General features: G+C 52.8%; 70 non-coding genes across 70 annotated transcripts; 47 read left to right on the plus strand and 23 right to left on the minus strand.

Moving 5' to 3' along the window:
* The first annotated feature begins 323 nt into the window (after window positions 1-323).
* Window positions 324-395, plus strand: trnae-cuc (transfer RNA glutamic acid (anticodon CUC)). The gene has a single exon. It is a non-coding gene; the product is annotated as a tRNA-Glu (tRNA).
* A 96-nt stretch (window positions 396-491) lies between these two features.
* On the minus strand, window positions 492-581 carry trnay-gua (transfer RNA tyrosine (anticodon GUA)). Its single transcript is given in 2 exon segments — window positions 492-527; window positions 545-581. It is a non-coding gene; the product is annotated as a tRNA-Tyr (tRNA).
* Window positions 582-976: 395 nt separating this feature from the next.
* Window positions 977-1,049, minus strand: trnak-uuu (transfer RNA lysine (anticodon UUU)). Its single transcript has one exon. It is a non-coding gene; the product is annotated as a tRNA-Lys (tRNA).
* A 536-nt stretch (window positions 1,050-1,585) lies between these two features.
* Window positions 1,586-1,657, plus strand: trnaw-cca (transfer RNA tryptophan (anticodon CCA)). Its single transcript has one exon. It is a non-coding gene; the product is annotated as a tRNA-Trp (tRNA).
* A 339-nt stretch (window positions 1,658-1,996) lies between these two features.
* Window positions 1,997-2,070, plus strand: trnan-guu (transfer RNA asparagine (anticodon GUU)). Its single transcript has one exon. It is a non-coding gene; the product is annotated as a tRNA-Asn (tRNA).
* An 81-nt stretch (window positions 2,071-2,151) lies between these two features.
* On the plus strand, window positions 2,152-2,225 carry trnat-agu (transfer RNA threonine (anticodon AGU)). The gene has a single exon. It is a non-coding gene; the product is annotated as a tRNA-Thr (tRNA).
* A 122-nt stretch (window positions 2,226-2,347) lies between these two features.
* On the plus strand, window positions 2,348-2,419 carry trnae-cuc (transfer RNA glutamic acid (anticodon CUC)). The gene has a single exon. It is a non-coding gene; the product is annotated as a tRNA-Glu (tRNA).
* Window positions 2,420-2,515: 96 nt separating this feature from the next.
* Window positions 2,516-2,605, minus strand: trnay-gua (transfer RNA tyrosine (anticodon GUA)). The gene is given in 2 exon segments: window positions 2,516-2,551; window positions 2,569-2,605. It is a non-coding gene; the product is annotated as a tRNA-Tyr (tRNA).
* Window positions 2,606-3,000: 395 nt separating this feature from the next.
* Window positions 3,001-3,073, minus strand: trnak-uuu (transfer RNA lysine (anticodon UUU)). Its single transcript has one exon. It is a non-coding gene; the product is annotated as a tRNA-Lys (tRNA).
* A 536-nt stretch (window positions 3,074-3,609) lies between these two features.
* Window positions 3,610-3,681, plus strand: trnaw-cca (transfer RNA tryptophan (anticodon CCA)). The gene has a single exon. It is a non-coding gene; the product is annotated as a tRNA-Trp (tRNA).
* Window positions 3,682-4,020: 339 nt separating this feature from the next.
* Window positions 4,021-4,094, plus strand: trnan-guu (transfer RNA asparagine (anticodon GUU)). The gene has a single exon. It is a non-coding gene; the product is annotated as a tRNA-Asn (tRNA).
* An 81-nt stretch (window positions 4,095-4,175) lies between these two features.
* Window positions 4,176-4,249, plus strand: trnat-agu (transfer RNA threonine (anticodon AGU)). The gene has a single exon. It is a non-coding gene; the product is annotated as a tRNA-Thr (tRNA).
* A 122-nt stretch (window positions 4,250-4,371) lies between these two features.
* On the plus strand, window positions 4,372-4,443 carry trnae-cuc (transfer RNA glutamic acid (anticodon CUC)). The gene has a single exon. It is a non-coding gene; the product is annotated as a tRNA-Glu (tRNA).
* Window positions 4,444-4,539: 96 nt separating this feature from the next.
* trnay-gua (transfer RNA tyrosine (anticodon GUA)) lies at window positions 4,540-4,629 on the minus strand. The gene is given in 2 exon segments: window positions 4,540-4,575; window positions 4,593-4,629. It is a non-coding gene; the product is annotated as a tRNA-Tyr (tRNA).
* Window positions 4,630-5,018: 389 nt separating this feature from the next.
* Window positions 5,019-5,091, minus strand: trnak-uuu (transfer RNA lysine (anticodon UUU)). Its single transcript has one exon. It is a non-coding gene; the product is annotated as a tRNA-Lys (tRNA).
* Window positions 5,092-5,627: 536 nt separating this feature from the next.
* Window positions 5,628-5,699, plus strand: trnaw-cca (transfer RNA tryptophan (anticodon CCA)). The gene has a single exon. It is a non-coding gene; the product is annotated as a tRNA-Trp (tRNA).
* Window positions 5,700-6,038: 339 nt separating this feature from the next.
* Window positions 6,039-6,112, plus strand: trnan-guu (transfer RNA asparagine (anticodon GUU)). Its single transcript has one exon. It is a non-coding gene; the product is annotated as a tRNA-Asn (tRNA).
* An 81-nt stretch (window positions 6,113-6,193) lies between these two features.
* On the plus strand, window positions 6,194-6,267 carry trnat-agu (transfer RNA threonine (anticodon AGU)). The gene has a single exon. It is a non-coding gene; the product is annotated as a tRNA-Thr (tRNA).
* Window positions 6,268-6,389: 122 nt separating this feature from the next.
* On the plus strand, window positions 6,390-6,461 carry trnae-cuc (transfer RNA glutamic acid (anticodon CUC)). Its single transcript has one exon. It is a non-coding gene; the product is annotated as a tRNA-Glu (tRNA).
* A 96-nt stretch (window positions 6,462-6,557) lies between these two features.
* Window positions 6,558-6,647, minus strand: trnay-gua (transfer RNA tyrosine (anticodon GUA)). The gene is given in 2 exon segments: window positions 6,558-6,593; window positions 6,611-6,647. It is a non-coding gene; the product is annotated as a tRNA-Tyr (tRNA).
* Window positions 6,648-7,042: 395 nt separating this feature from the next.
* Window positions 7,043-7,115, minus strand: trnak-uuu (transfer RNA lysine (anticodon UUU)). Its single transcript has one exon. It is a non-coding gene; the product is annotated as a tRNA-Lys (tRNA).
* A 536-nt stretch (window positions 7,116-7,651) lies between these two features.
* trnaw-cca (transfer RNA tryptophan (anticodon CCA)) lies at window positions 7,652-7,723 on the plus strand. Its single transcript has one exon. It is a non-coding gene; the product is annotated as a tRNA-Trp (tRNA).
* Window positions 7,724-8,062: 339 nt separating this feature from the next.
* trnan-guu (transfer RNA asparagine (anticodon GUU)) lies at window positions 8,063-8,136 on the plus strand. The gene has a single exon. It is a non-coding gene; the product is annotated as a tRNA-Asn (tRNA).
* Window positions 8,137-8,217: 81 nt separating this feature from the next.
* Window positions 8,218-8,291, plus strand: trnat-agu (transfer RNA threonine (anticodon AGU)). The gene has a single exon. It is a non-coding gene; the product is annotated as a tRNA-Thr (tRNA).
* Window positions 8,292-8,413: 122 nt separating this feature from the next.
* trnae-cuc (transfer RNA glutamic acid (anticodon CUC)) lies at window positions 8,414-8,485 on the plus strand. Its single transcript has one exon. It is a non-coding gene; the product is annotated as a tRNA-Glu (tRNA).
* Window positions 8,486-8,581: 96 nt separating this feature from the next.
* trnay-gua (transfer RNA tyrosine (anticodon GUA)) lies at window positions 8,582-8,671 on the minus strand. The gene is given in 2 exon segments: window positions 8,582-8,617; window positions 8,635-8,671. It is a non-coding gene; the product is annotated as a tRNA-Tyr (tRNA).
* Window positions 8,672-8,784: 113 nt separating this feature from the next.
* Window positions 8,785-8,856, plus strand: trnae-uuc (transfer RNA glutamic acid (anticodon UUC)). The gene has a single exon. It is a non-coding gene; the product is annotated as a tRNA-Glu (tRNA).
* Window positions 8,857-9,066: 210 nt separating this feature from the next.
* trnak-uuu (transfer RNA lysine (anticodon UUU)) lies at window positions 9,067-9,139 on the minus strand. The gene has a single exon. It is a non-coding gene; the product is annotated as a tRNA-Lys (tRNA).
* Window positions 9,140-9,675: 536 nt separating this feature from the next.
* trnaw-cca (transfer RNA tryptophan (anticodon CCA)) lies at window positions 9,676-9,747 on the plus strand. The gene has a single exon. It is a non-coding gene; the product is annotated as a tRNA-Trp (tRNA).
* A 339-nt stretch (window positions 9,748-10,086) lies between these two features.
* Window positions 10,087-10,160, plus strand: trnan-guu (transfer RNA asparagine (anticodon GUU)). The gene has a single exon. It is a non-coding gene; the product is annotated as a tRNA-Asn (tRNA).
* An 81-nt stretch (window positions 10,161-10,241) lies between these two features.
* Window positions 10,242-10,315, plus strand: trnat-agu (transfer RNA threonine (anticodon AGU)). Its single transcript has one exon. It is a non-coding gene; the product is annotated as a tRNA-Thr (tRNA).
* Window positions 10,316-10,437: 122 nt separating this feature from the next.
* trnae-cuc (transfer RNA glutamic acid (anticodon CUC)) lies at window positions 10,438-10,509 on the plus strand. Its single transcript has one exon. It is a non-coding gene; the product is annotated as a tRNA-Glu (tRNA).
* A 96-nt stretch (window positions 10,510-10,605) lies between these two features.
* On the minus strand, window positions 10,606-10,695 carry trnay-gua (transfer RNA tyrosine (anticodon GUA)). Its single transcript is given in 2 exon segments — window positions 10,606-10,641; window positions 10,659-10,695. It is a non-coding gene; the product is annotated as a tRNA-Tyr (tRNA).
* A 113-nt stretch (window positions 10,696-10,808) lies between these two features.
* trnae-uuc (transfer RNA glutamic acid (anticodon UUC)) lies at window positions 10,809-10,880 on the plus strand. The gene has a single exon. It is a non-coding gene; the product is annotated as a tRNA-Glu (tRNA).
* Window positions 10,881-11,090: 210 nt separating this feature from the next.
* On the minus strand, window positions 11,091-11,163 carry trnak-uuu (transfer RNA lysine (anticodon UUU)). Its single transcript has one exon. It is a non-coding gene; the product is annotated as a tRNA-Lys (tRNA).
* Window positions 11,164-11,639: 476 nt separating this feature from the next.
* On the plus strand, window positions 11,640-11,711 carry trnaw-cca (transfer RNA tryptophan (anticodon CCA)). The gene has a single exon. It is a non-coding gene; the product is annotated as a tRNA-Trp (tRNA).
* Window positions 11,712-12,050: 339 nt separating this feature from the next.
* On the plus strand, window positions 12,051-12,124 carry trnan-guu (transfer RNA asparagine (anticodon GUU)). The gene has a single exon. It is a non-coding gene; the product is annotated as a tRNA-Asn (tRNA).
* An 81-nt stretch (window positions 12,125-12,205) lies between these two features.
* On the plus strand, window positions 12,206-12,279 carry trnat-agu (transfer RNA threonine (anticodon AGU)). The gene has a single exon. It is a non-coding gene; the product is annotated as a tRNA-Thr (tRNA).
* Window positions 12,280-12,401: 122 nt separating this feature from the next.
* On the plus strand, window positions 12,402-12,473 carry trnae-cuc (transfer RNA glutamic acid (anticodon CUC)). The gene has a single exon. It is a non-coding gene; the product is annotated as a tRNA-Glu (tRNA).
* A 96-nt stretch (window positions 12,474-12,569) lies between these two features.
* Window positions 12,570-12,659, minus strand: trnay-gua (transfer RNA tyrosine (anticodon GUA)). The gene is given in 2 exon segments: window positions 12,570-12,605; window positions 12,623-12,659. It is a non-coding gene; the product is annotated as a tRNA-Tyr (tRNA).
* Window positions 12,660-12,772: 113 nt separating this feature from the next.
* On the plus strand, window positions 12,773-12,844 carry trnae-uuc (transfer RNA glutamic acid (anticodon UUC)). The gene has a single exon. It is a non-coding gene; the product is annotated as a tRNA-Glu (tRNA).
* A 96-nt stretch (window positions 12,845-12,940) lies between these two features.
* trnay-gua (transfer RNA tyrosine (anticodon GUA)) lies at window positions 12,941-13,030 on the minus strand. The gene is given in 2 exon segments: window positions 12,941-12,976; window positions 12,994-13,030. It is a non-coding gene; the product is annotated as a tRNA-Tyr (tRNA).
* A 113-nt stretch (window positions 13,031-13,143) lies between these two features.
* trnae-uuc (transfer RNA glutamic acid (anticodon UUC)) lies at window positions 13,144-13,215 on the plus strand. The gene has a single exon. It is a non-coding gene; the product is annotated as a tRNA-Glu (tRNA).
* A 210-nt stretch (window positions 13,216-13,425) lies between these two features.
* Window positions 13,426-13,498, minus strand: trnak-uuu (transfer RNA lysine (anticodon UUU)). Its single transcript has one exon. It is a non-coding gene; the product is annotated as a tRNA-Lys (tRNA).
* A 536-nt stretch (window positions 13,499-14,034) lies between these two features.
* trnaw-cca (transfer RNA tryptophan (anticodon CCA)) lies at window positions 14,035-14,106 on the plus strand. The gene has a single exon. It is a non-coding gene; the product is annotated as a tRNA-Trp (tRNA).
* Window positions 14,107-14,445: 339 nt separating this feature from the next.
* On the plus strand, window positions 14,446-14,519 carry trnan-guu (transfer RNA asparagine (anticodon GUU)). Its single transcript has one exon. It is a non-coding gene; the product is annotated as a tRNA-Asn (tRNA).
* Window positions 14,520-14,600: 81 nt separating this feature from the next.
* On the plus strand, window positions 14,601-14,674 carry trnat-agu (transfer RNA threonine (anticodon AGU)). The gene has a single exon. It is a non-coding gene; the product is annotated as a tRNA-Thr (tRNA).
* A 122-nt stretch (window positions 14,675-14,796) lies between these two features.
* On the plus strand, window positions 14,797-14,868 carry trnae-cuc (transfer RNA glutamic acid (anticodon CUC)). Its single transcript has one exon. It is a non-coding gene; the product is annotated as a tRNA-Glu (tRNA).
* A 96-nt stretch (window positions 14,869-14,964) lies between these two features.
* On the minus strand, window positions 14,965-15,054 carry trnay-gua (transfer RNA tyrosine (anticodon GUA)). Its single transcript is given in 2 exon segments — window positions 14,965-15,000; window positions 15,018-15,054. It is a non-coding gene; the product is annotated as a tRNA-Tyr (tRNA).
* A 113-nt stretch (window positions 15,055-15,167) lies between these two features.
* trnae-uuc (transfer RNA glutamic acid (anticodon UUC)) lies at window positions 15,168-15,239 on the plus strand. The gene has a single exon. It is a non-coding gene; the product is annotated as a tRNA-Glu (tRNA).
* A 210-nt stretch (window positions 15,240-15,449) lies between these two features.
* trnak-uuu (transfer RNA lysine (anticodon UUU)) lies at window positions 15,450-15,522 on the minus strand. The gene has a single exon. It is a non-coding gene; the product is annotated as a tRNA-Lys (tRNA).
* Window positions 15,523-15,998: 476 nt separating this feature from the next.
* trnaw-cca (transfer RNA tryptophan (anticodon CCA)) lies at window positions 15,999-16,070 on the plus strand. Its single transcript has one exon. It is a non-coding gene; the product is annotated as a tRNA-Trp (tRNA).
* A 339-nt stretch (window positions 16,071-16,409) lies between these two features.
* Window positions 16,410-16,483, plus strand: trnan-guu (transfer RNA asparagine (anticodon GUU)). Its single transcript has one exon. It is a non-coding gene; the product is annotated as a tRNA-Asn (tRNA).
* An 81-nt stretch (window positions 16,484-16,564) lies between these two features.
* trnat-agu (transfer RNA threonine (anticodon AGU)) lies at window positions 16,565-16,638 on the plus strand. The gene has a single exon. It is a non-coding gene; the product is annotated as a tRNA-Thr (tRNA).
* Window positions 16,639-16,760: 122 nt separating this feature from the next.
* Window positions 16,761-16,832, plus strand: trnae-cuc (transfer RNA glutamic acid (anticodon CUC)). The gene has a single exon. It is a non-coding gene; the product is annotated as a tRNA-Glu (tRNA).
* Window positions 16,833-16,928: 96 nt separating this feature from the next.
* Window positions 16,929-17,018, minus strand: trnay-gua (transfer RNA tyrosine (anticodon GUA)). The gene is given in 2 exon segments: window positions 16,929-16,964; window positions 16,982-17,018. It is a non-coding gene; the product is annotated as a tRNA-Tyr (tRNA).
* Window positions 17,019-17,131: 113 nt separating this feature from the next.
* Window positions 17,132-17,203, plus strand: trnae-uuc (transfer RNA glutamic acid (anticodon UUC)). Its single transcript has one exon. It is a non-coding gene; the product is annotated as a tRNA-Glu (tRNA).
* Window positions 17,204-17,299: 96 nt separating this feature from the next.
* Window positions 17,300-17,389, minus strand: trnay-gua (transfer RNA tyrosine (anticodon GUA)). The gene is given in 2 exon segments: window positions 17,300-17,335; window positions 17,353-17,389. It is a non-coding gene; the product is annotated as a tRNA-Tyr (tRNA).
* A 113-nt stretch (window positions 17,390-17,502) lies between these two features.
* On the plus strand, window positions 17,503-17,574 carry trnae-uuc (transfer RNA glutamic acid (anticodon UUC)). Its single transcript has one exon. It is a non-coding gene; the product is annotated as a tRNA-Glu (tRNA).
* Window positions 17,575-17,784: 210 nt separating this feature from the next.
* Window positions 17,785-17,857, minus strand: trnak-uuu (transfer RNA lysine (anticodon UUU)). The gene has a single exon. It is a non-coding gene; the product is annotated as a tRNA-Lys (tRNA).
* A 476-nt stretch (window positions 17,858-18,333) lies between these two features.
* trnaw-cca (transfer RNA tryptophan (anticodon CCA)) lies at window positions 18,334-18,405 on the plus strand. The gene has a single exon. It is a non-coding gene; the product is annotated as a tRNA-Trp (tRNA).
* A 339-nt stretch (window positions 18,406-18,744) lies between these two features.
* Window positions 18,745-18,818, plus strand: trnan-guu (transfer RNA asparagine (anticodon GUU)). Its single transcript has one exon. It is a non-coding gene; the product is annotated as a tRNA-Asn (tRNA).
* Window positions 18,819-18,899: 81 nt separating this feature from the next.
* Window positions 18,900-18,973, plus strand: trnat-agu (transfer RNA threonine (anticodon AGU)). Its single transcript has one exon. It is a non-coding gene; the product is annotated as a tRNA-Thr (tRNA).
* Window positions 18,974-19,095: 122 nt separating this feature from the next.
* trnae-cuc (transfer RNA glutamic acid (anticodon CUC)) lies at window positions 19,096-19,167 on the plus strand. Its single transcript has one exon. It is a non-coding gene; the product is annotated as a tRNA-Glu (tRNA).
* A 96-nt stretch (window positions 19,168-19,263) lies between these two features.
* trnay-gua (transfer RNA tyrosine (anticodon GUA)) lies at window positions 19,264-19,353 on the minus strand. The gene is given in 2 exon segments: window positions 19,264-19,299; window positions 19,317-19,353. It is a non-coding gene; the product is annotated as a tRNA-Tyr (tRNA).
* Window positions 19,354-19,466: 113 nt separating this feature from the next.
* On the plus strand, window positions 19,467-19,538 carry trnae-uuc (transfer RNA glutamic acid (anticodon UUC)). Its single transcript has one exon. It is a non-coding gene; the product is annotated as a tRNA-Glu (tRNA).
* A 96-nt stretch (window positions 19,539-19,634) lies between these two features.
* On the minus strand, window positions 19,635-19,724 carry trnay-gua (transfer RNA tyrosine (anticodon GUA)). The gene is given in 2 exon segments: window positions 19,635-19,670; window positions 19,688-19,724. It is a non-coding gene; the product is annotated as a tRNA-Tyr (tRNA).
* Window positions 19,725-19,837: 113 nt separating this feature from the next.
* Window positions 19,838-19,909, plus strand: trnae-uuc (transfer RNA glutamic acid (anticodon UUC)). The gene has a single exon. It is a non-coding gene; the product is annotated as a tRNA-Glu (tRNA).
* A 210-nt stretch (window positions 19,910-20,119) lies between these two features.
* Window positions 20,120-20,192, minus strand: trnak-uuu (transfer RNA lysine (anticodon UUU)). Its single transcript has one exon. It is a non-coding gene; the product is annotated as a tRNA-Lys (tRNA).
* Window positions 20,193-20,728: 536 nt separating this feature from the next.
* On the plus strand, window positions 20,729-20,800 carry trnaw-cca (transfer RNA tryptophan (anticodon CCA)). Its single transcript has one exon. It is a non-coding gene; the product is annotated as a tRNA-Trp (tRNA).
* Window positions 20,801-20,906: the final 106 nt, after the last annotated feature.

Raw genomic sequence — 20,906 nt, forward strand, 5'->3', positions numbered from 1 at the left:
AATGGATGTGTCAGACTGGCTGGTCCACTTCTGTCTTCCCCATTCTTCTAATCCCTCTTTCCTCTCCAACACTCCTCTGTTCTACACCCCTTCTTGCCCATCACTCCTCAAGGTGGCCAGCCAGCAAGGTGCCGTGGCTTAGTTGGTCAAAGCGCCTGTCTAGTAAACAGGAGATCCTGAGTTCAAATCTCAGAGGTGCCTTTTCTGGCGCAAGAGGAAGCCAAGCTCTCCCTGGTGGTAGGTTCATTTGAAAGCTTAGCCTTGCAACTTGGCCCTCATCTTTGACAGTGAGCGAGCAGAGTGAGCCCGAGGAAGCAGAGCTCTCCCTGGTGGTCTAGTGGCTAGGATTCGGCGCTCTCACCGCCGCGGCCCGGGTTCGATTCCCGGTCAGGGAAACCTGTTTTGAGACCTCTTTTAAAATGGGGGCGGGTTTCCCTGCCGGTAGAGTAGCCTTGCTGTCGGATAGGCAATATTTGACCCCAAAACATCCCTCCTTCGAGCCGGATTTGAACCAGCGACCTAAGGATTTCTAACCGCGTTTGACCTACAGTCCTCCGCTCTACCAACTGAGCTATCGAAGGGTGAACGAGAGAGGGTTTTTTTCTGGCGAGGAAGGCATGCGATCCCCCATTCTCTCTCCAGTTGAGATACGAAAGAAGAAAGCCTTTGCTGACGCAACGGTCTTTCGAGCCTCTCCCTGGTGGTCTAGTGGCTAGGATTAGGCGCTTTCACCGCCGCGGCCCGGGTTCGATTCCCGGTCAGGGAACTTTAGGTTCAGCCGAAAGCTTGGTGACAGCTGGCTTTTTGCGTCCTTTGTCTCAAAGTAAGGCGTGCCACCAAGTCACGCTGTGTAGTTTGAACACACAGCTCACGCAGGGACTCGAAAGCTGGACCCTCAAGATTAAAAGCTTCCTCAAAGTGAGGTACATGAGAGAGAGTCAAAGGTGGACCGCTCCGACAGGGTTTGAACGCACGCCGCCCGAACAGGGACTTGAACCCTGGACCCTCAGATTAAAAGTCTGATGCTCTGCCGACTGAGCTATCCGGGCTCTGGAAGGACGGAAAATACAGGGTGTTTCGTGGAACTTGCGCATGTAAATCTCCTCGCCCACACGAACCCTTAAGGATCGTATGGCGAATCCCTGGCAAGTGTAGCGGGGTTTGCTCGTTGAAGAATGGAAATACTTCGCCAGTCGTCAGCATTAGTGAACACGCACCCGTCCAAATACCTTTGACAATGGATTTGTTCAAGTAAGGACAATATGGATCGTATGAAGGAGTTAGATTTTGAACTTGTTATGAGATTGGTTTCAATGAACAGCTGCAGGGGTCACGAGACTGAGTCTGCGTGATCTCAGTCAGGTTGCAATTAGAATTGGGTTTTTGGGGACTTGTTCTGTGGAATCGTTCAGCTAGTGTTGCACAGGCACTAATCTCGTTGAATCCCAGGAGAAGCTTGGCGACGTCCATTGGAACGTCAATCCTGATGGCGTTCACGCCATAGTTGGTACTCTGAGCGCACTTTGCGGCACAGCGTTTGCACATCAGAGTCCACGTCAGAATGTTGCCTCCTTGCATGCACGTGGGCCTCGTGGCGCAACGGTAGCGCGTCTGACTCCAGATCAGAAGGTTGCGTGTTCAAATCACGTCGGGGTCAGCGGAGATTATGTGTGGCCCTCCATCGGGAAAAGGACGTCTTTCTTGCGGACGCAGTGAGAGCTCACTCTTTTACAGAACTGGCAAAATCAAGCTCTGATTGCTTTCCCTCAAAGTGAGTCATGCCACCACTTCTAGGCAGGGCAAAGAAAAGCCATTCAAAGGTTGTGGGTTGGAGTCCCACCAGAGTCGTTGTCTTTGCTTCCCAAACTCCCGTTGACAGATCACAGGAAGAGTTATTAGTATGGCCGCTCCTCCTCCTCTTCATCATGGGGAGTTTTGGCCCACGTCTCCCAGCGTTTCCTTCCATTTTTTCGAGTCCTGGTCCCGTGGAGACAGGGTCTCTGTGGCGCAATTGGTTAGCGCGTTCGGCTGTTAACCGAAAGGATGGTGGTTCGAGCCCACCCAGGGACGAGTGTTTTCTTGTTTGAAAACCTTAAAGCACCTACCCGAAGAGAAAACAGCAGCCTGAGCCCGTCGTGGAGCGCCAAGCAAGGCGCCGTGGCTTAGTTGGTCAAAGCGCCTGTCTAGTAAACAGGAGATCCTGAGTTCAAATCTCAGCGGTGCCTTTTCTGGCGCAAGAGGAAGCCAAGCGCTCCCTGGTGGTAGGTTCATTTGAAAGCTTAGCCTTGCAACTTGGCCCTCATCTTTGACAGTGAGCGAGCAGAGTGAGCCCGAGGAAGCAGAGCTCTCCCTGGTGGTCTAGTGGCTAGGATTCGGCGCTCTCACCGCCGCGGCCCGGGTTCGATTCCCGGTCAGGGAAACCTGTTTTGAGACCTCTTTTAAAATGGGGGCGGGTTTCCCTGCCGGTAGAGTAGCCTTGCTGTCGGATAGGCAATATTTGACCCCAAAACATCCCTCCTTCGAGCCGGATTTGAACCAGCGACCTAAGGATTTCTAACCCCGTTTGACCTACAGTCCTCCGCTCTACCAACTGAGCTATCGAAGGGTGAACGAGAGAGGGGTTTTTTCTGGCGAACAAGGCATGCGATCCCCCATTCTCTCTCCAGTTGAGATACGAAAGAAGAAAGCCTTTGCTGACGCGACGGTCTTTCGAGCCTCTCCCTGGTGGTCTAGTGGCTAGGATTCGGCGCTTTCACCGCCGCGGCCCGGGTTCGATTCCCGGTCAGGGAACTTTAGGTTCAGCCGAAAGCTTGGTGACAGCTGGCTTTTTGCGTCCTTTGTCTCAAAGTAAGGCGTGCCACCAAGTCACGCTGTGTAGTTTGAACACACAGCTCACGCAGGGACTCGAAAGCTGGACCCTCAAGATTAAAAGCTTCCTCAAAGTGAGGTACATGAGAGAGAGTCAAAGGTGGACCGCTCCGACAGGGTTTGAACGCACGCCGCCCGAACAGGGACTTGAACCCTGGACCCTCAGATTAAAAGTCTGATGCTCTGCCGACTGAGCTATCCGGGCTCTGGAAGGACGGAAAACACAGGGTGTTTCGTGGAACTTGCGCATGTAAATCTCCTCGCCCACACGAACCCTTAAGGATCGTATGGCGAATCCCTGGCAAGTGTAGCGGGGTTTGCTCGTTGAAGAATGGAAATACTTCGCCAGTCGTCAGCATTAGTGAACACGCACCCGTCCAAATACCTTTGACAATGGATTTGTTCAAGTAAGGACAATATGGATCGTATGAAGGAGTTAGATTTTGAACTTGTTATGAGATTGGTTTCAATGAACAGCTGCAGGGGTCACGAGACTGAGTCTGCGTGATCTCAGTCAGGTTGCAATTAGAATTGGGTTTTTGGGGACTTGTTCTGTGGAATCGTTCAGCTAGTGTTGCACAGGCACTAATCTCGTTGAATCCCAGGAGAAGCTTGGCGACGTCCATTGGAACGTCAATCCTGATGGCGTTCACGCCATAGTTGGTACTCTGAGCGCACTTTGCGGCACAGCGTTTGCACATCAGAGTCCACGTCAGAATGTTGCCTCCTTGCATGCACGTGGGCCTCGTGGCGCAACGGTAGCGCGTCTGACTCCAGATCAGAAGGTTGCGTGTTCAAATCACGTCGGGGTCAGCGGAGATTATGTGTGGCCCTCCATCGGGAAAAGGACGTCTTTCTTGCGGACGCAGTGAGAGCTCACTCTTTTACAGAACTGGCAAAATCAAGCTCTGATTGCTTTCCCTCAAAGTGAGTCATGCCACCACTTCTAGGCAGGGCAAAGAAAAGCCATTCAAAGGTTGTGGGTTGGAGTCCCACCAGAGTCGTTGTCTTTGCTTCCCAAACTCCCGTTGACAGATCACAGGAAGAGTTATTAGTATGGCCGCTCCTCCTCCTCTTCATCATGGGGAGTTTTGGCCCACGTCTCCCAGCGTTTCCTTCCATTTTTTCGAGTCCTGGTCCCGTGGAGACAGGGTCTCTGTGGCGCAATTGGTTAGCGCGTTCGGCTGTTAACCGAAAGGATGGTGGTTCGAGCCCACCCAGGGACGAGTGTTTTCTTGTTTGAAAACCTTAAAGCACCTACCCGAAGAGAAAACAGCAGCCTGAGCCCGTCGTGGAGCGCCAAGCAAGGCGCCGTGGCTTAGTTGGTCAAAGCGCCTGTCTAGTAAACAGGAGATCCTGAGTTCAAATCTCAGCGGTGCCTTTTCTGGCGCAAGAGGAAGCCAAGCGCTCCCTGGTGGTAGGTTCATTTGAAAGCTTAGCCTTGCAACTTGGCCCTCATCTTTGACAGTGAGCGAGCAGAGTGAGCCCGAGGAAGCAGAGCTCTCCCTGGTGGTCTAGTGGCTAGGATTCGGCGCTCTCACCGCCGCGGCCCGGGTTCGATTCCCGGTCAGGGAAACCTGTTTTGAGACCTCTTTTAAAATGGGGGCGGGTTTCCCTGCCGGTAGAGTAGCCTTGCTGTCGGATAGGCAATATTTGACCCCAAAACATCCCTCCTTCGAGCCGGATTTGAACCAGCGACCTAAGGATTTCTAACCCCGTTTGACCTACAGTCCTCCGCTCTACCAACTGAGCTATCGAAGGGTGAACGAGAGAGGGGTTTTTTCTGGCGAACAAGGCATGCGATCCCCCATTCTCTCTCCAGTTGAGATACGAAAGAAGAAAGCCTTTGCTGACGCGACGGTCTTTCGAGCCTCTCCCTGGTGGTCTAGTGGCTAGGATTCGGCGCTTTCACCGCCGCGGCCCGGGTTCGATTCCCGGTCAGGGAACTTTAGCCGAAAGCTTGGTGACAGCTGGCTTTTTGCGTCCTTTGTCTCAAAGTAAGGCGTGCCACCAAGTCACGCTGTGTAGTTTGAACACACAGCTCACGCAGGGACTCGAAAGCTGGACCCTCAAGATTAAAAGCTTCCTCAAAGTGAGGTACATGAGAGAGAGTCAAAGGTGGACCGCTCCGACAGGGTTTGAACGCACGCCGCCCGAACAGGGACTTGAACCCTGGACCCTCAGATTAAAAGTCTGATGCTCTGCCGACTGAGCTATCCGGGCTCTGGAAGGACGGAAAACACAGGGTGTTTCGTGGAACTTGCGCATGTAAATCTCCTCGCCCACACGAACCCTTAAGGATCGTATGGCGAATCCCTGGCAAGTGTAGCGGGGTTTGCTCGTTGAAGAATGGAAATACTTCGCCAGTCGTCAGCATTAGTGAACACGCACCCGTCCAAATACCTTTGACAATGGATTTGTTCAAGTAAGGACAATATGGATCGTATGAAGGAGTTAGATTTTGAACTTGTTATGAGATTGGTTTCAATGAACAGCTGCAGGGGTCACGAGACTGAGTCTGCGTGATCTCAGTCAGGTTGCAATTAGAATTGGGTTTTTGGGGACTTGTTCTGTGGAATCGTTCAGCTAGTGTTGCACAGGCACTAATCTCGTTGAATCCCAGGAGAAGCTTGGCGACGTCCATTGGAACGTCAATCCTGATGGCGTTCACGCCATAGTTGGTACTCTGAGCGCACTTTGCGGCACAGCGTTTGCACATCAGAGTCCACGTCAGAATGTTGCCTCCTTGCATGCACGTGGGCCTCGTGGCGCAACGGTAGCGCGTCTGACTCCAGATCAGAAGGTTGCGTGTTCAAATCACGTCGGGGTCAGCGGAGATTATGTGTGGCCCTCCATCGGGAAAAGGACGTCTTTCTTGCGGACGCAGTGAGAGCTCACTCTTTTACAGAACTGGCAAAATCAAGCTCTGATTGCTTTCCCTCAAAGTGAGTCATGCCACCACTTCTAGGCAGGGCAAAGAAAAGCCATTCAAAGGTTGTGGGTTGGAGTCCCACCAGAGTCGTTGTCTTTGCTTCCCAAACTCCCGTTGACAGATCACAGGAAGAGTTATTAGTATGGCCGCTCCTCCTCCTCTTCATCATGGGGAGTTTTGGCCCACGTCTCCCAGCGTTTCCTTCCATTTTTTCGAGTCCTGGTCCCGTGGAGACAGGGTCTCTGTGGCGCAATTGGTTAGCGCGTTCGGCTGTTAACCGAAAGGATGGTGGTTCGAGCCCACCCAGGGACGAGTGTTTTCTTGTTTGAAAACCTTAAAGCACCTACCCGAAGAGAAAACAGCAGCCTGAGCCCGTCGTGGAGCGCCAAGCAAGGCGCCGTGGCTTAGTTGGTCAAAGCGCCTGTCTAGTAAACAGGAGATCCTGAGTTCAAATCTCAGCGGTGCCTTTTCTGGCGCAAGAGGAAGCCAAGCGCTCCCTGGTGGTAGGTTCATTTGAAAGCTTAGCCTTGCAACTTGGCCCTCATCTTTGACAGTGAGCGAGCAGAGTGAGCCCGAGGAAGCAGAGCTCTCCCTGGTGGTCTAGTGGCTAGGATTCGGCGCTCTCACCGCCGCGGCCCGGGTTCGATTCCCGGTCAGGGAAACCTGTTTTGAGACCTCTTTTAAAATGGGGGCGGGTTTCCCTGCCGGTAGAGTAGCCTTGCTGTCGGATAGGCAATATTTGACCCCAAAACATCCCTCCTTCGAGCCGGATTTGAACCAGCGACCTAAGGATTTCTAACCCCGTTTGACCTACAGTCCTCCGCTCTACCAACTGAGCTATCGAAGGGTGAACGAGAGAGGGGTTTTTTCTGGCGAACAAGGCATGCGATCCCCCATTCTCTCTCCAGTTGAGATACGAAAGAAGAAAGCCTTTGCTGACGCGACGGTCTTTCGAGCCTCTCCCTGGTGGTCTAGTGGCTAGGATTCGGCGCTTTCACCGCCGCGGCCCGGGTTCGATTCCCGGTCAGGGAACTTTAGGTTCAGCCGAAAGCTTGGTGACAGCTGGCTTTTTGCGTCCTTTGTCTCAAAGTAAGGCGTGCCACCAAGTCACGCTGTGTAGTTTGAACACACAGCTCACGCAGGGACTCGAAAGCTGGACCCTCAAGATTAAAAGCTTCCTCAAAGTGAGGTACATGAGAGAGAGTCAAAGGTGGACCGCTCCGACAGGGTTTGAACGCACGCCGCCCGAACAGGGACTTGAACCCTGGACCCTCAGATTAAAAGTCTGATGCTCTGCCGACTGAGCTATCCGGGCTCTGGAAGGACGGAAAACACAGGGTGTTTCGTGGAACTTGCGCATGTAAATCTCCTCGCCCACACGAACCCTTAAGGATCGTATGGCGAATCCCTGGCAAGTGTAGCGGGGTTTGCTCGTTGAAGAATGGAAATACTTCGCCAGTCGTCAGCATTAGTGAACACGCACCCGTCCAAATACCTTTGACAATGGATTTGTTCAAGTAAGGACAATATGGATCGTATGAAGGAGTTAGATTTTGAACTTGTTATGAGATTGGTTTCAATGAACAGCTGCAGGGGTCACGAGACTGAGTCTGCGTGATCTCAGTCAGGTTGCAATTAGAATTGGGTTTTTGGGGACTTGTTCTGTGGAATCGTTCAGCTAGTGTTGCACAGGCACTAATCTCGTTGAATCCCAGGAGAAGCTTGGCGACGTCCATTGGAACGTCAATCCTGATGGCGTTCACGCCATAGTTGGTACTCTGAGCGCACTTTGCGGCACAGCGTTTGCACATCAGAGTCCACGTCAGAATGTTGCCTCCTTGCATGCACGTGGGCCTCGTGGCGCAACGGTAGCGCGTCTGACTCCAGATCAGAAGGTTGCGTGTTCAAATCACGTCGGGGTCAGCGGAGATTATGTGTGGCCCTCCATCGGGAAAAGGACGTCTTTCTTGCGGACGCAGTGAGAGCTCACTCTTTTACAGAACTGTCAAAATCAAGCTCTGATTGCTTTCCCTCAAAGTGAGTCATGCCACCACTTCTAGGCAGGGCAAAGAAAAGCCATTCAAAGGTTGTGGGTTGGAGTCCCACCAGAGTCGTTGTCTTTGCTTCCCAAACTCCCGTTGACAGATCACAGGAAGAGTTATTAGTATGGCCGCTCCTCCTCCTCTTCATCATGGGGAGTTTTGGCCCACGTCTCCCAGCGTTTCCTTCCATTTTTTCGAGTCCTGGTCCCGTGGAGACAGGGTCTCTGTGGCGCAATTGGTTAGCGCGTTCGGCTGTTAACCGAAAGGATGGTGGTTCGAGCCCACCCAGGGACGAGTGTTTTCTTGTTTGAAAACCTTAAAGCACCTACCCGAAGAGAAAACAGCAGCCTGAGCCCGTCGTGGAGCGCCAAGCAAGGCGCCGTGGCTTAGTTGGTCAAAGCGCCTGTCTAGTAAACAGGAGATCCTGAGTTCAAATCTCAGCGGTGCCTTTTCTGGCGCAAGAGGAAGCCAAGCGCTCCCTGGTGGTAGGTTCATTTGAAAGCTTAGCCTTGCAACTTGGCCCTCATCTTTGACAGTGAGCGAGCAGAGTGAGCCCGAGGAAGCAGAGCTCTCCCTGGTGGTCTAGTGGCTAGGATTCGGCGCTCTCACCGCCGCGGCCCGGGTTCGATTCCCGGTCAGGGAAACCTGTTTTGAGACCTCTTTTAAAATGGGGGCGGGTTTCCCTGCCGGTAGAGTAGCCTTGCTGTCGGATAGGCAATATTTGACCCCAAAACATCCCTCCTTCGAGCCGGATTTGAACCAGCGACCTAAGGATTTCTAACCGCGTTTGACCTACAGTCCTCCGCTCTACCAACTGAGCTATCGAAGGGTGAACGAGAGAGGGGTTTTTTCTGGCGAGGAAGGCATGCGATCCCCCATTCTCTCTCCAGTTGAGATACGAAAGAAGAAAGCCTTTGCTGACGCAACGGTCTTTCGAGCCTCTCCCTGGTGGTCTAGTGGCTAGGATTCGGCGCTTTCACCGCCGCGGCCCGGGTTCGATTCCCGGTCAGGGAACTTTAGGTTCAGCCGAAAGCTTGGTGACAGCTGGCTTTTTGCGTCCTTTGTCTCAAAGTAAGGCGTGCCACCAAGTCACGCTGTGTAGTTTGAACACACAGCTCACGCAGGGACTCGAAAGCTGGACCCTCAAGATTAAAAGCTTCCTCAAAGTGAGGTACATGAGAGAGAGTCAAAGGTGGACCGCTCCGACAGGGTTTGAACGCACGCCGCCCGAACAGGGACTTGAACCCTGGACCCTCAGATTAAAAGTCTGATGCTCTGCCGACTGAGCTATCCGGGCTCTGGAAGGACGGAAAACACAGGGTGTTTCGTGGAACTTGCGCATGTAAATCTCCTCGCCCACACGAACCCTTAAGGATCGTATGGCGAATCCCTGGCAAGTGTAGCGGGGTTTGCTCGTTGAAGAATGGAAATACTTCGCCAGTCGTCAGCATTAGTGAACACGCACCCGTCCAAATACCTTTGACAATGGATTTGTTCAAGTAAGGACAATATGGATCGTATGAAGGAGTTAGATTTTGAACTTGTTATGAGATTGGTTTCAATGAACAGCTGCAGGGGTCACGAGACTGAGTCTGCGTGATCTCAGTCAGGTTGCAATTAGAATTGGGTTTTTGGGGACTTGTTCTGTGGAATCGTTCAGCTAGTGTTGCACAGGCACTAATCTCGTTGAATCCCAGGAGAAGCTTGGCGACGTCCATTGGAACGTCAATCCTGATGGCGTTCACGCCATAGTTGGTACTCTGAGCGCACTTTGCGGCACAGCGTTTGCACATCAGAGTCCACGTCAGAATGTTGCCTCCTTGCATGCACGTGGGCCTCGTGGCGCAACGGTAGCGCGTCTGACTCCAGATCAGAAGGTTGCGTGTTCAAATCACGTCGGGGTCAGCGGAGATTATGTGTGGCCCTCCATCGGGAAAAGGACGTCTTTCTTGCGGACGCAGTGAGAGCTCACTCTTTTACAGAACTGGCAAAATCAAGCTCTGATTGCTTTCCCTCAAAGTGAGTCATGCCACCACTTCTAGGCAGGGCAAAGAAAAGCCATTCAAAGGTTGTGGGTTGGAGTCCCACCAGAGTCGTTGTCTTTGCTTCCCAAACTCCCGTTGACAGATCACAGGAAGAGTTATTAGTATGGCCGCTCCTCCTCCTCTTCATCATGGGGAGTTTTGGCCCACGTCTCCCAGCGTTTCCTTCCATTTTTTCGAGTCCTGGTCCCGTGGAGACAGGGTCTCTGTGGCGCAATTGGTTAGCGCGTTCGGCTGTTAACCGAAAGGATGGTGGTTCGAGCCCACCCAGGGACGAGTGTTTTCTTGTTTGAAAACCTTAAAGCACCTACCCGAAGAGAAAACAGCAGCCTGAGCCCGTCGTGGAGCGCCAAGCAAGGCGCCGTGGCTTAGTTGGTCAAAGCGCCTGTCTAGTAAACAGGAGATCCTGAGTTCAAATCTCAGCGGTGCCTTTTCTGGCGCAAGAGGAAGCCAAGCGCTCCCTGGTGGTAGGTTCATTTGAAAGCTTAGCCTTGCAACTTGGCCCTCATCTTTGACAGTGAGCGAGCAGAGTGAGCCCGAGGAAGCAGAGCTCTCCCTGGTGGTCTAGTGGCTAGGATTCGGCGCTCTCACCGCCGCGGCCCGGGTTCGATTCCCGGTCAGGGAAACCTGTTTTGAGACCTCTTTTAAAATGGGGGCGGGTTTCCCTGCCGGTAGAGTAGCCTTGCTGTCGGATAGGCAATATTTGACCCCAAAACATCCCTCCTTCGAGCCGGATTTGAACCAGCGACCTAAGGATTTCTAACCGCGTTTGACCTACAGTCCTCCGCTCTACCAACTGAGCTATCGAAGGGTGAACGAGAGAGGGGTTTTTTCTGGCGAGGAAGGCATGCGATCCCCCATTCTCTCTCCAGTTGAGATACGAAAGAAGAAAGCCTTTGCTGACGCAACGGTCTTTCGAGCCTCTCCCTGGTGGTCTAGTGGCTAGGATTCGGCGCTTTCACCGCCGCGGCCCGGGTTCGATTCCCGGTCAGGGAACTTTAGGTTCAGCCGAAAGCTTGGTGACAGCTGGCTTTTTGCGTCCTTTGTCTCAAAGTAAGGCGTGCCACCAAGTCACGCTGTGTAGTTTGAACACACAGCTCACGCAGGGACTCGAAAGCTGGACCCTCAAGATTAAAAGCTTCCTCAAAGTGAGGTACATGAGAGAGAGTCAAAGGTGGACCGCTCCGACAGGGTTTGAACGCACGCCGCCCGAACAGGGACTTGAACCCTGGACCCTCAGATTAAAAGTCTGATGCTCTGCCGACTGAGCTATCCGGGCTCTGGAAGGACGGAAAACACAGGGTGTTTCGTGGAACTTGCGCATGTAAATCTCCTCGCCCACACGAACCCTTAAGGATCGTATGGCGAATCCCTGGCAAGTGTAGCGGGGTTTGCTCGTTGAAGAATGGAAATACTTCGCCAGTCGTCAGCATTAGTGAACACGCACCCGTCCAAATACCTTTGACAATGGATTTGTTCAAGTAAGGACAATATGGATCGTATGAAGGAGTTAGATTTTGAACTTGTTATGAGATTGGTTTCAATGAACAGCTGCAGGGGTCACGAGACTGAGTCTGCGTGATCTCAGTCAGGTTGCAATTAGAATCGTTGAATCCCAGGAGAAGCTTGGCGACGTCCATTGGAACGTCAATCCTGATGGCGTTCACGCCATAGTTGGTACTCTGAGCGCACTTTGCGGCACAGCGTTTGCACATCAGAGTCCACGTCAGAATGTTGCCTCCTTGCATGCACGTGGGCCTCGTGGCGCAACGGTAGCGCGTCTGACTCCAGATCAGAAGGTTGCGTGTTCAAATCACGTCGGGGTCAGCGGAGATTATGTGTGGCCCTCCATCGGGAAAAGGACGTCTTTCTTGCGGACGCAGTGAGAGCTCACTCTTTTACAGAACTGGCAAAATCAAGCTCTGATTGCTTTCCCTCAAAGTGAGTCATGCCACCACTTCTAGGCAGGGCAAAGAAAAGCCATTCAAAGGTTGTGGGTTGGAGTCCCACCAGAGTCGTTGTCTTTGCTTCCCAAACTCCCGTTGACAGATCACAGGAAGAGTTATTAGTATGGCCGCTCCTCCTCCTCTTCATCATGGGGAGTTTTGGCCCACGTCTCCCAGCGTTTCCTTCCATTTTTTCGAGTCCTGGTCCCGTGGAGACAGGGTCTCTGTGGCGCAATTGGTTAGCGCGTTCGGCTGTTAACCGAAAGGATGGTGGTTCGAGCCCACCCAGGGACGAGTGTTTTCTTGTTTGAAAACCTTAAAGCACCTACCCGAAGAGAAAACAGCAGCCTGAGCCCGTCGTGGAGCGCCAAGCAAGGCGCCGTGGCTTAGTTGGTCAAAGCGCCTGTCTAGTAAACAGGAGATCCTGAGTTCAAATCTCAGCGGTGCCTTTTCTGGCGCAAGAGGAAGCCAAGCGCTCCCTGGTGGTAGGTTCATTTGAAAGCTTAGCCTTGCAACTTGGCCCTCCTCTTTGTTAGTGAGCGAGCAGAGTGAGCCTGAGGAAGCAGAGCTCTCCCTGGTGGTCTAGTGGCTAGGATTCGGCGCTCTCACCGCCGCGGCCCGGGTTCGATTCCCGGTCAGGGAAACCTGTTTTGAGACCTCTTTTAAAATGGGGGCGGGTTTCCCTGCCGGTAGAGTAGCCTTGCTGTCGGATAGGCAATATTTGACCCCAAAACATCCCTCCTTCGAGCCGGATTTGAACCAGCGACCTAAGGATTTCTAACCGCGTTTGACCTACAGTCCTCCGCTCTACCAACTGAGCTATCGAAGGGTGAACGAGAGAGGGTTTTTTTCTGGCGAGGAAGGCATGCGATCCCCCATTCTCTCTCCAGTTGAGATACGAAAGAAGAAAGCCTTTGCTGACGCGACGGTCTTTCGAGCCTCTCCCTGGTGGTCTAGTGGCTAGGATTCGGCGCTTTCACCGCCGCGGCCCGGGTTCGATTCCCGGTCAGGGAAACCTGTTTTGAGACCTCTTTTAAAATGGGGGCGGGTTTCCCTGCCGGTAGAGTAGCCTTGCTGTCGGATAGGCAATATTTGACCCCAAAACATCCCTCCTTCGAGCCGGATTTGAACCAGCGACCTAAGGATTTCTAACCGCGTTTGACCTACAGTCCTCCGCTCTACCAACTGAGCTATCGAAGGGTGAACGAGAGAGGGGTTTTTTCTGGCGAGGAAGGCATGCGATCCCCCATTCTCTCTCCAGTTGAGATACGAAAGAAGAAAGCCTTTGCTGACGCAACGGTCTTTCGAGCCTCTCCCTGGTGGTCTAGTGGCTAGGATTCGGCGCTTTCACCGCCGCGGCCCGGGTTCGATTCCCGGTCAGGGAACTTTAGGTTCAGCCGAAAGCTTGGTGACAGCTGGCTTTTTGCGTCCTTTGTCTCAAAGTAAGGCGTGCCACCAAGTCACGCTGTGTAGTTTGAACACACAGCTCACGCAGGGACTCGAAAGCTGGACCCTCAAGATTAAAAGCTTCCTCAAAGTGAGGTACATGAGAGAGAGTCAAAGGTGGACCGCTCCGACAGGGTTTGAACGCACGCCGCCCGAACAGGGACTTGAACCCTGGACCCTCAGATTAAAAGTCTGATGCTCTGCCGACTGAGCTATCCGGGCTCTGGAAGGACGGAAAACACAGGGTGTTTCGTGGAACTTGCGCATGTAAATCTCCTCGCCCACACGAACCCTTAAGGATCGTATGGCGAATCCCTGGCAAGTGTAGCGGGGTTTGCTCGTTGAAGAATGGAAATACTTCGCCAGTCGTCAGCATTAGTGAACACGCACCCGTCCAAATACCTTTGACAATGGATTTGTTCAAGTAAGGACAATATGGATCGTATGAAGGAGTTAGATTTTGAACTTGTTATGAGATTGGTTTCAATGAACAGCTGCAGGGGTCACGAGACTGAGTCTGCGTGATCTCAGTCAGGTTGCAATTAGAATTGGGTTTTTGGGGACTTGTTCTGTGGAATCGTTCAGCTAGTGTTGCACAGGCACTAATCTCGTTGAATCCCAGGAGAAGCTTGGCGACGTCCATTGGAACGTCAATCCTGATGGCGTTCACGCCATAGTTGGTACTCTGAGCGCACTTTGCGGCACAGCGTTTGCACATCAGAGTCCACGTCAGAATGTTGCCTCCTTGCATGCACGTGGGCCTCGTGGCGCAACGGTAGCGCGTCTGACTCCAGATCAGAAGGTTGCGTGTTCAAATCACGTCGGGGTCAGCGGAGATTATGTGTGGCCCTCCATCGGGAAAAGGACGTCTTTCTTGCGGACGCAGTGAGAGCTCACTCTTTTACAGAACTGGCAAAATCAAGCTCTGATTGCTTTCCCTCAAAGTGAGTCATGCCACCACTTCTAGGCAGGGCAAAGAAAAGCCATTCAAAGGTTGTGGGTTGGAGTCCCACCAGAGTCGTTGTCTTTGCTTCCCAAACTCCCGTTGACAGATCACAGGAAGAGTTATTAGTATGGCCGCTCCTCCTCCTCTTCATCATGGGGAGTTTTGGCCCACGTCTCCCAGCGTTTCCTTCCATTTTTTCGAGTCCTGGTCCCGTGGAGACAGGGTCTCTGTGGCGCAATTGGTTAGCGCGTTCGGCTGTTAACCGAAAGGATGGTGGTTCGAGCCCACCCAGGGACGAGTGTTTTCTTGTTTGAAAACCTTAAAGCACCTACCCGAAGAGAAAACAGCAGCCTGAGCCCGTCGTGGAGCGCCAAGCAAGGCGCCGTGGCTTAGTTGGTCAAAGCGCCTGTCTAGTAAACAGGAGATCCTGAGTTCAAATCTCAGCGGTGCCTTTTCTGGCGCAAGAGGAAGCCAAGCGCTCCCTGGTGGTAGGTTCATTTGAAAGCTTAGCCTTGCAACTTGGCCCTCATCTTTGACAGTGAGCGAGCAGAGTGAGCCCGAGGAAGCAGAGCTCTCCCTGGTGGTCTAGTGGCTAGGATTCGGCGCTCTCACCGCCGCGGCCCGGGTTCGATTCCCGGTCAGGGAAACCTGTTTTGAGACCTCTTTTAAAATGGGGGCGGGTTTCCCTGCCGGTAGAGTAGCCTTGCTGTCGGATAGGCAATATTTGACCCCAAAACATCCCTCCTTCGAGCCGGATTTGAACCAGCGACCTAAGGATTTCTAACCGCGTTTGACCTACAGTCCTCCGCTCTACCAACTGAGCTATCGAAGGGTGAACGAGAGAGGGGTTTTTTCTGGCGAGGAAGGCATGCGATCCCCCATTCTCTCTCCAGTTGAGATACGAAAGAAGAAAGCCTTTGCTGACGCAACGGTCTTTCGAGCCTCTCCCTGGTGGTCTAGTGGCTAGGATTCGGCGCTTTCACCGCCGCGGCCCGGGTTCGATTCCCGGTCAGGGAACTTTAGGTTCAGCCGAAAGCTTGGTGACAGCTGGCTTTTTGCGTCCTTTGTCTCAAAGTAAGGCGTGCCACCAAGTCACGCTGTGTAGTTTGAACACACAGCTCACGCAGGGACTCGAAAGCTGGACCCTCAAGATTAAAAGCTTCCTCAAAGTGAGGTACATGAGAGAGAGTCAAAGGTGGACCGCTCCGACAGGGTTTGAACGCACGCCGCCCGAACAGGGACTTGAACCCTGGACCCTCAGATTAAAAGTCTGATGCTCTGCCGACTGAGCTATCCGGGCTCTGGAAGGACGGAAAACACAGGGTGTTTCGTGGAACTTGCGCATGTAAATCTCCTCGCCCACACGAACCCTTAAGGATCGTATGGCGAATCCCTGGCAAGTGTAGCGGGGTTTGCTCGTTGAAGAATGGAAATACTTCGCCAGTCGTCAGCATTAGTGAACACGCACCCGTCCAAATACCTTTGACAATGGATTTGTTCAAGTAAGGACAATATGGATCGTATGAAGGAGTTAGATTTTGAACTTGTTATGAGATTGGTTTCAATGAACAGCTGCAGGGGTCACGAGACTGAGTCTGCGTGATCTCAGTCAGGTTGCAATTAGAATCGTTGAATCCCAGGAGAAGCTTGGCGACGTCCATTGGAACGTCAATCCTGATGGCGTTCACGCCATAGTTGGTACTCTGAGCGCACTTTGCGGCACAGCGTTTGCACATCAGAGTCCACGTCAGAATGTTGCCTCCTTGCATGCACGTGGGCCTCGTGGCGCAACGGTAGCGCGTCTGACTCCAGATCAGAAGGTTGCGTGTTCAAATCACGTCGGGGTCAGCGGAGATTATGTGTGGCCCTCCATCGGGAAAAGGACGTCTTTCTTGCGGACGCAGTGAGAGCTCACTCTTTTACAGAACTGGCAAAATCAAGCTCTGATTGCTTTCCCTCAAAGTGAGTCATGCCACCACTTCTAGGCAGGGCAAAGAAAAGCCATTCAAAGGTTGTGGGTTGGAGTCCCACCAGAGTCGTTGTCTTTGCTTCCCAAACTCCCGTTGACAGATCACAGGAAGAGTTATTAGTATGGCCGCTCCTCCTCCTCTTCATCATGGGGAGTTTTGGCCCACGTCTCCCAGCGTTTCCTTCCATTTTTTCGAGTCCTGGTCCCGTGGAGACAGGGTCTCTGTGGCGCAATTGGTTAGCGCGTTCGGCTGTTAACCGAAAGGATGGTGGTTCGAGCCCACCCAGGGACGAGTGTTTTCTTGTTTGAAAACCTTAAAGCACCTACCCGAAGAGAAAACAGCAGCCTGAGCCCGTCGTGGAGCGCCAAGCAAGGCGCCGTGGCTTAGTTGGTCAAAGCGCCTGTCTAGTAAACAGGAGATCCTGAGTTCAAATCTCAGCGGTGCCTTTTCTGGCGCAAGAGGAAGCCAAGCGCTCCCTGGTGGTAGGTTCATTTGAAAGCTTAGCCTTGCAACTTGGCCCTCCTCTTTGTTAGTGAGCGAGCAGAGTGAGCCTGAGGAAGCAGAGCTCTCCCTGGTGGTCTAGTGGCTAGGATTCGGCGCTCTCACCGCCGCGGCCCGGGTTCGATTCCCGGTCAGGGAAACCTGTTTTGAGACCTCTTTTAAAATGGGGGCGGGTTTCCCTGCCGGTAGAGTAGCCTTGCTGTCGGATAGGCAATATTTGACCCCAAAACATCCCTCCTTCGAGCCGGATTTGAACCAGCGACCTAAGGATTTCTAACCGCGTTTGACCTACAGTCCTCCGCTCTACCAACTGAGCTATCGAAGGGTGAACGAGAGAGGGTTTTTTTCTGGCGAGGAAGGCATGCGATCCCCCATTCTCTCTCCAGTTGAGATACGAAAGAAGAAAGCCTTTGCTGACGCGACGGTCTTTCGAGCCTCTCCCTGGTGGTCTAGTGGCTAGGATTCGGCGCTTTCACCGCCGCGGCCCGGGTTCGATTCCCGGTCAGGGAAACCTGTTTTGAGACCTCTTTTAAAATGGGGGCGGGTTTCCCTGCCGGTAGAGTAGCCTTGCTGTCGGATAGGCAATATTTGACCCCAAAACATCCCTCCTTCGAGCCGGATTTGAACCAGCGACCTAAGGATTTCTAACCGCGTTTGACCTACAGTCCTCCGCTCTACCAACTGAGCTATCGAAGGGTGAACGAGAGAGGGGTTTTTTCTGGCGAGGAAGGCATGCGATCCCCCATTCTCTCTCCAGTTGAGATACGAAAGAAGAAAGCCTTTGCTGACGCAACGGTCTTTCGAGCCTCTCCCTGGTGGTCTAGTGGCTAGGATTCGGCGCTTTCACCGCCGCGGCCCGGGTTCGATTCCCGGTCAGGGAACTTTAGGTTCAGCCGAAAGCTTGGTGACAGCTGGCTTTTTGCGTCCTTTGTCTCAAAGTAAGGCGTGCCACCAAGTCACGCTGTGTAGTTTGAACACACAGCTCACGCAGGGACTCGAAAGCTGGACCCTCAAGATTAAAAGCTTCCTCAAAGTGAGGTACATGAGAGAGAGTCAAAGGTGGACCGCTCCGACAGGGTTTGAACGCACGCCGCCCGAACAGGGACTTGAACCCTGGACCCTCAGATTAAAAGTCTGATGCTCTGCCGACTGAGCTATCCGGGCTCTGGAAGGACGGAAAACACAGGGTGTTTCGTGGAACTTGCGCATGTAAATCTCCTCGCCCACACGAACCCTTAAGGATCGTATGGCGAATCCCTGGCAAGTGTAGCGGGGTTTGCTCGTTGAAGAATGGAAATACTTCGCCAGTCGTCAGCATTAGTGAACACGCACCCGTCCAAATACCTTTGACAATGGATTTGTTCAAGTAAGGACAATATGGATCGTATGAAGGAGTTAGATTTTGAACTTGTTATGAGATTGGTTTCAATGAACAGCTGCAGGGGTCACGAGACTGAGTCTGCGTGATCTCAGTCAGGTTGCAATTAGAATCGTTGAATCCCAGGAGAAGCTTGGCGACGTCCATTGGAACGTCAATCCTGATGGCGTTCACGCCATAGTTGGTACTCTGAGCGCACTTTGCGGCACAGCGTTTGCACATCAGAGTCCACGTCAGAATGTTGCCTCCTTGCATGCACGTGGGCCTCGTGGCGCAACGGTAGCGCGTCTGACTCCAGATCAGAAGGTTGCGTGTTCAAATCACGTCGGGGTCAGCGGAGATTATGTGTGGCCCTCCATCGGGAAAAGGACGTCTTTCTTGCGGACGCAGTGAGAGCTCACTCTTTTACAGAACTGGCAAAATCAAGCTCTGATTGCTTTCCCTCAAAGTGAGTCATGCCACCACTTCTAGGCAGGGCAAAGAAAAGCCATTCAAAGGTTGTGGGTTGGAGTCCCACCAGAGTCGTTGTCTTTGCTTCCCAAACTCCCGTTGACAGATCACAGGAAGAGTTATTAGTATGGCCGCTCCTCCTCCTCTTCATCATGGGGAGTTTTGGCCCACGTCTCCCAGCGTTTCCTTCCATTTTTTCGAGTCCTGGTCCCGTGGAGACAGGGTCTCTGTGGCGCAATTGGTTAGCGCGTTCGGCTGTTAACCGAAAGGATGGTGGTTCGAGCCCACCCAGGGACGAGTGTTTTCTTGTTTGAAAACCTTAAAGCACCTACCCGAAGAGAAAACAGCAGCCTGAGCCCGTCGTGGAGCGCCAAGCAAGGCGCCGTGGCTTAGTTGGTCAAAGCGCCTGTCTAGTAAACAGGAGATCCTGAGTTCAAATCTCAGCGGTGCCTTTTCTGGCGCAAGAGGAAGCCAAGCGCTCCCTGGTGGTAGGTTCATTTGAAAGCTTAGCCTTGCAACTTGGCCCTCCTCTTTGTTAGTGAGCGAGCAGAGTGAGCCTGAGGAAGCAGAGCTCTCCCTGGTGGTCTAGTGGCTAGGATTCGGCGCTCTCACCGCCGCGGCCCGGGTTCGATTCCCGGTCAGGGAAACCTGTTTTGAGACCTCTTTTAAAATGGGGGCGGGTTTCCCTGCCGGTAGAGTAGCCTTGCTGTCGGATAGGCAATATTTGACCCCAAAACATCCCTCCTTCGAGCCGGATTTGAACCAGCGACCTAAGGATTTCTAACCGCGTTTGACCTACAGTCCTCCGCTCTACCAACTGAGCTATCGAAGGGTGAACGAGAGAGGGTTTTTTTCTGGCGAGGAAGGCATGCGATCCCCCATTCTCTCTCCAGTTGAGATACGAAAGAAGAAAGCCTTTGCTGACGCGACGGTCTTTCGAGCCTCTCCCTGGTGGTCTAGTGGCTAGGATTCGGCGCTTTCACCGCCGCGGCCCGGGTTCGATTCCCGGTCAGGGAAACCTGTTTTGAGACCTCTTTTAAAATGGGGGCGGGTTTCCCTGCCGGTAGAGTAGCCTTGCTGTCGGATAGGCAATATTTGACCCCAAAACATCCCTCCTTCGAGCCGGATTTGAACCAGCGACCTAAGGATTTCTAACCGCGTTTGACCTACAGTCCTCCGCTCTACCAACTGAGCTATCGAAGGGTGAACGAGAGAGGGGTTTTTTCTGGCGAGGAAGGCATGCGATCCCCCATTCTCTCTCCAGTTGAGATACGAAAGAAGAAAGCCTTTGCTGACGCAACGGTCTTTCGAGCCTCTCCCTGGTGGTCTAGTGGCTAGGATTCGGCGCTTTCACCGCCGCGGCCCGGGTTCGATTCCCGGTCAGGGAACTTTAGGTTCAGCCGAAAGCTTGGTGACAGCTGGCTTTTTGCGTCCTTTGTCTCAAAGTAAGGCGTGCCACCAAGTCACGCTGTGTAGTTTGAACACACAGCTCACGCAGGGACTCGAAAGCTGGACCCTCAAGATTAAAAGCTTCCTCAAAGTGAGGTACATGAGAGAGAGTCAAAGGTGGACCGCTCCGACAGGGTTTGAACGCACGCCGCCCGAACAGGGACTTGAACCCTGGACCCTCAGATTAAAAGTCTGATGCTCTGCCGACTGAGCTATCCGGGCTCTGGAAGGACGGAAAACACAGGGTGTTTCGTGGAACTTGCGCATGTAAATCTCCTCGCCCACACGAACCCTTAAGGATCGTATGGCGAATCCCTGGCAAGTGTAGCGGGGTTTGCTCGTTGAAGAATGGAAATACTTCGCCAGTCGTCAGCATTAGTGAACACGCACCCGTCCAAATACCTTTGACAATGGATTTGTTCAAGTAAGGACAATATGGATCGTATGAAGGAGTTAGATTTTGAACTTGTTATGAGATTGGTTTCAATGAACAGCTGCAGGGGTCACGAGACTGAGTCTGCGTGATCTCAGTCAGGTTGCAATTAGAATTGGGTTTTTGGGGACTTGTTCTGTGGAATCGTTCAGCTAGTGTTGCACAGGCACTAATCTCGTTGAATCCCAGGAGAAGCTTGGCGACGTCCATTGGAACGTCAATCCTGATGGCGTTCACGCCATAGTTGGTACTCTGAGCGCACTTTGCGGCACAGCGTTTGCACATCAGAGTCCACGTCAGAATGTTGCCTCCTTGCATGCACGTGGGCCTCGTGGCGCAACGGTAGCGCGTCTGACTCCAGATCAGAAGGTTGCGTGTTCAAATCACGTCGGGGTCAGCGGAGATTATGTGTGGCCCTCCATCGGGAAAAGGACGTCTTTCTTGCGGACGCAGTGAGAGCTCACTCTTTTACAGAACTGTCAAAATCAAGCTCTGATTGCTTT

This window comes from Osmerus mordax, chromosome 25 (assembly GCF_038355195.1).
Source record: "Osmerus mordax isolate fOsmMor3 chromosome 25, fOsmMor3.pri, whole genome shotgun sequence".
In the NCBI taxonomy this organism is placed as follows: Eukaryota; Metazoa; Chordata; class Actinopteri; order Osmeriformes; family Osmeridae; genus Osmerus; species Osmerus mordax.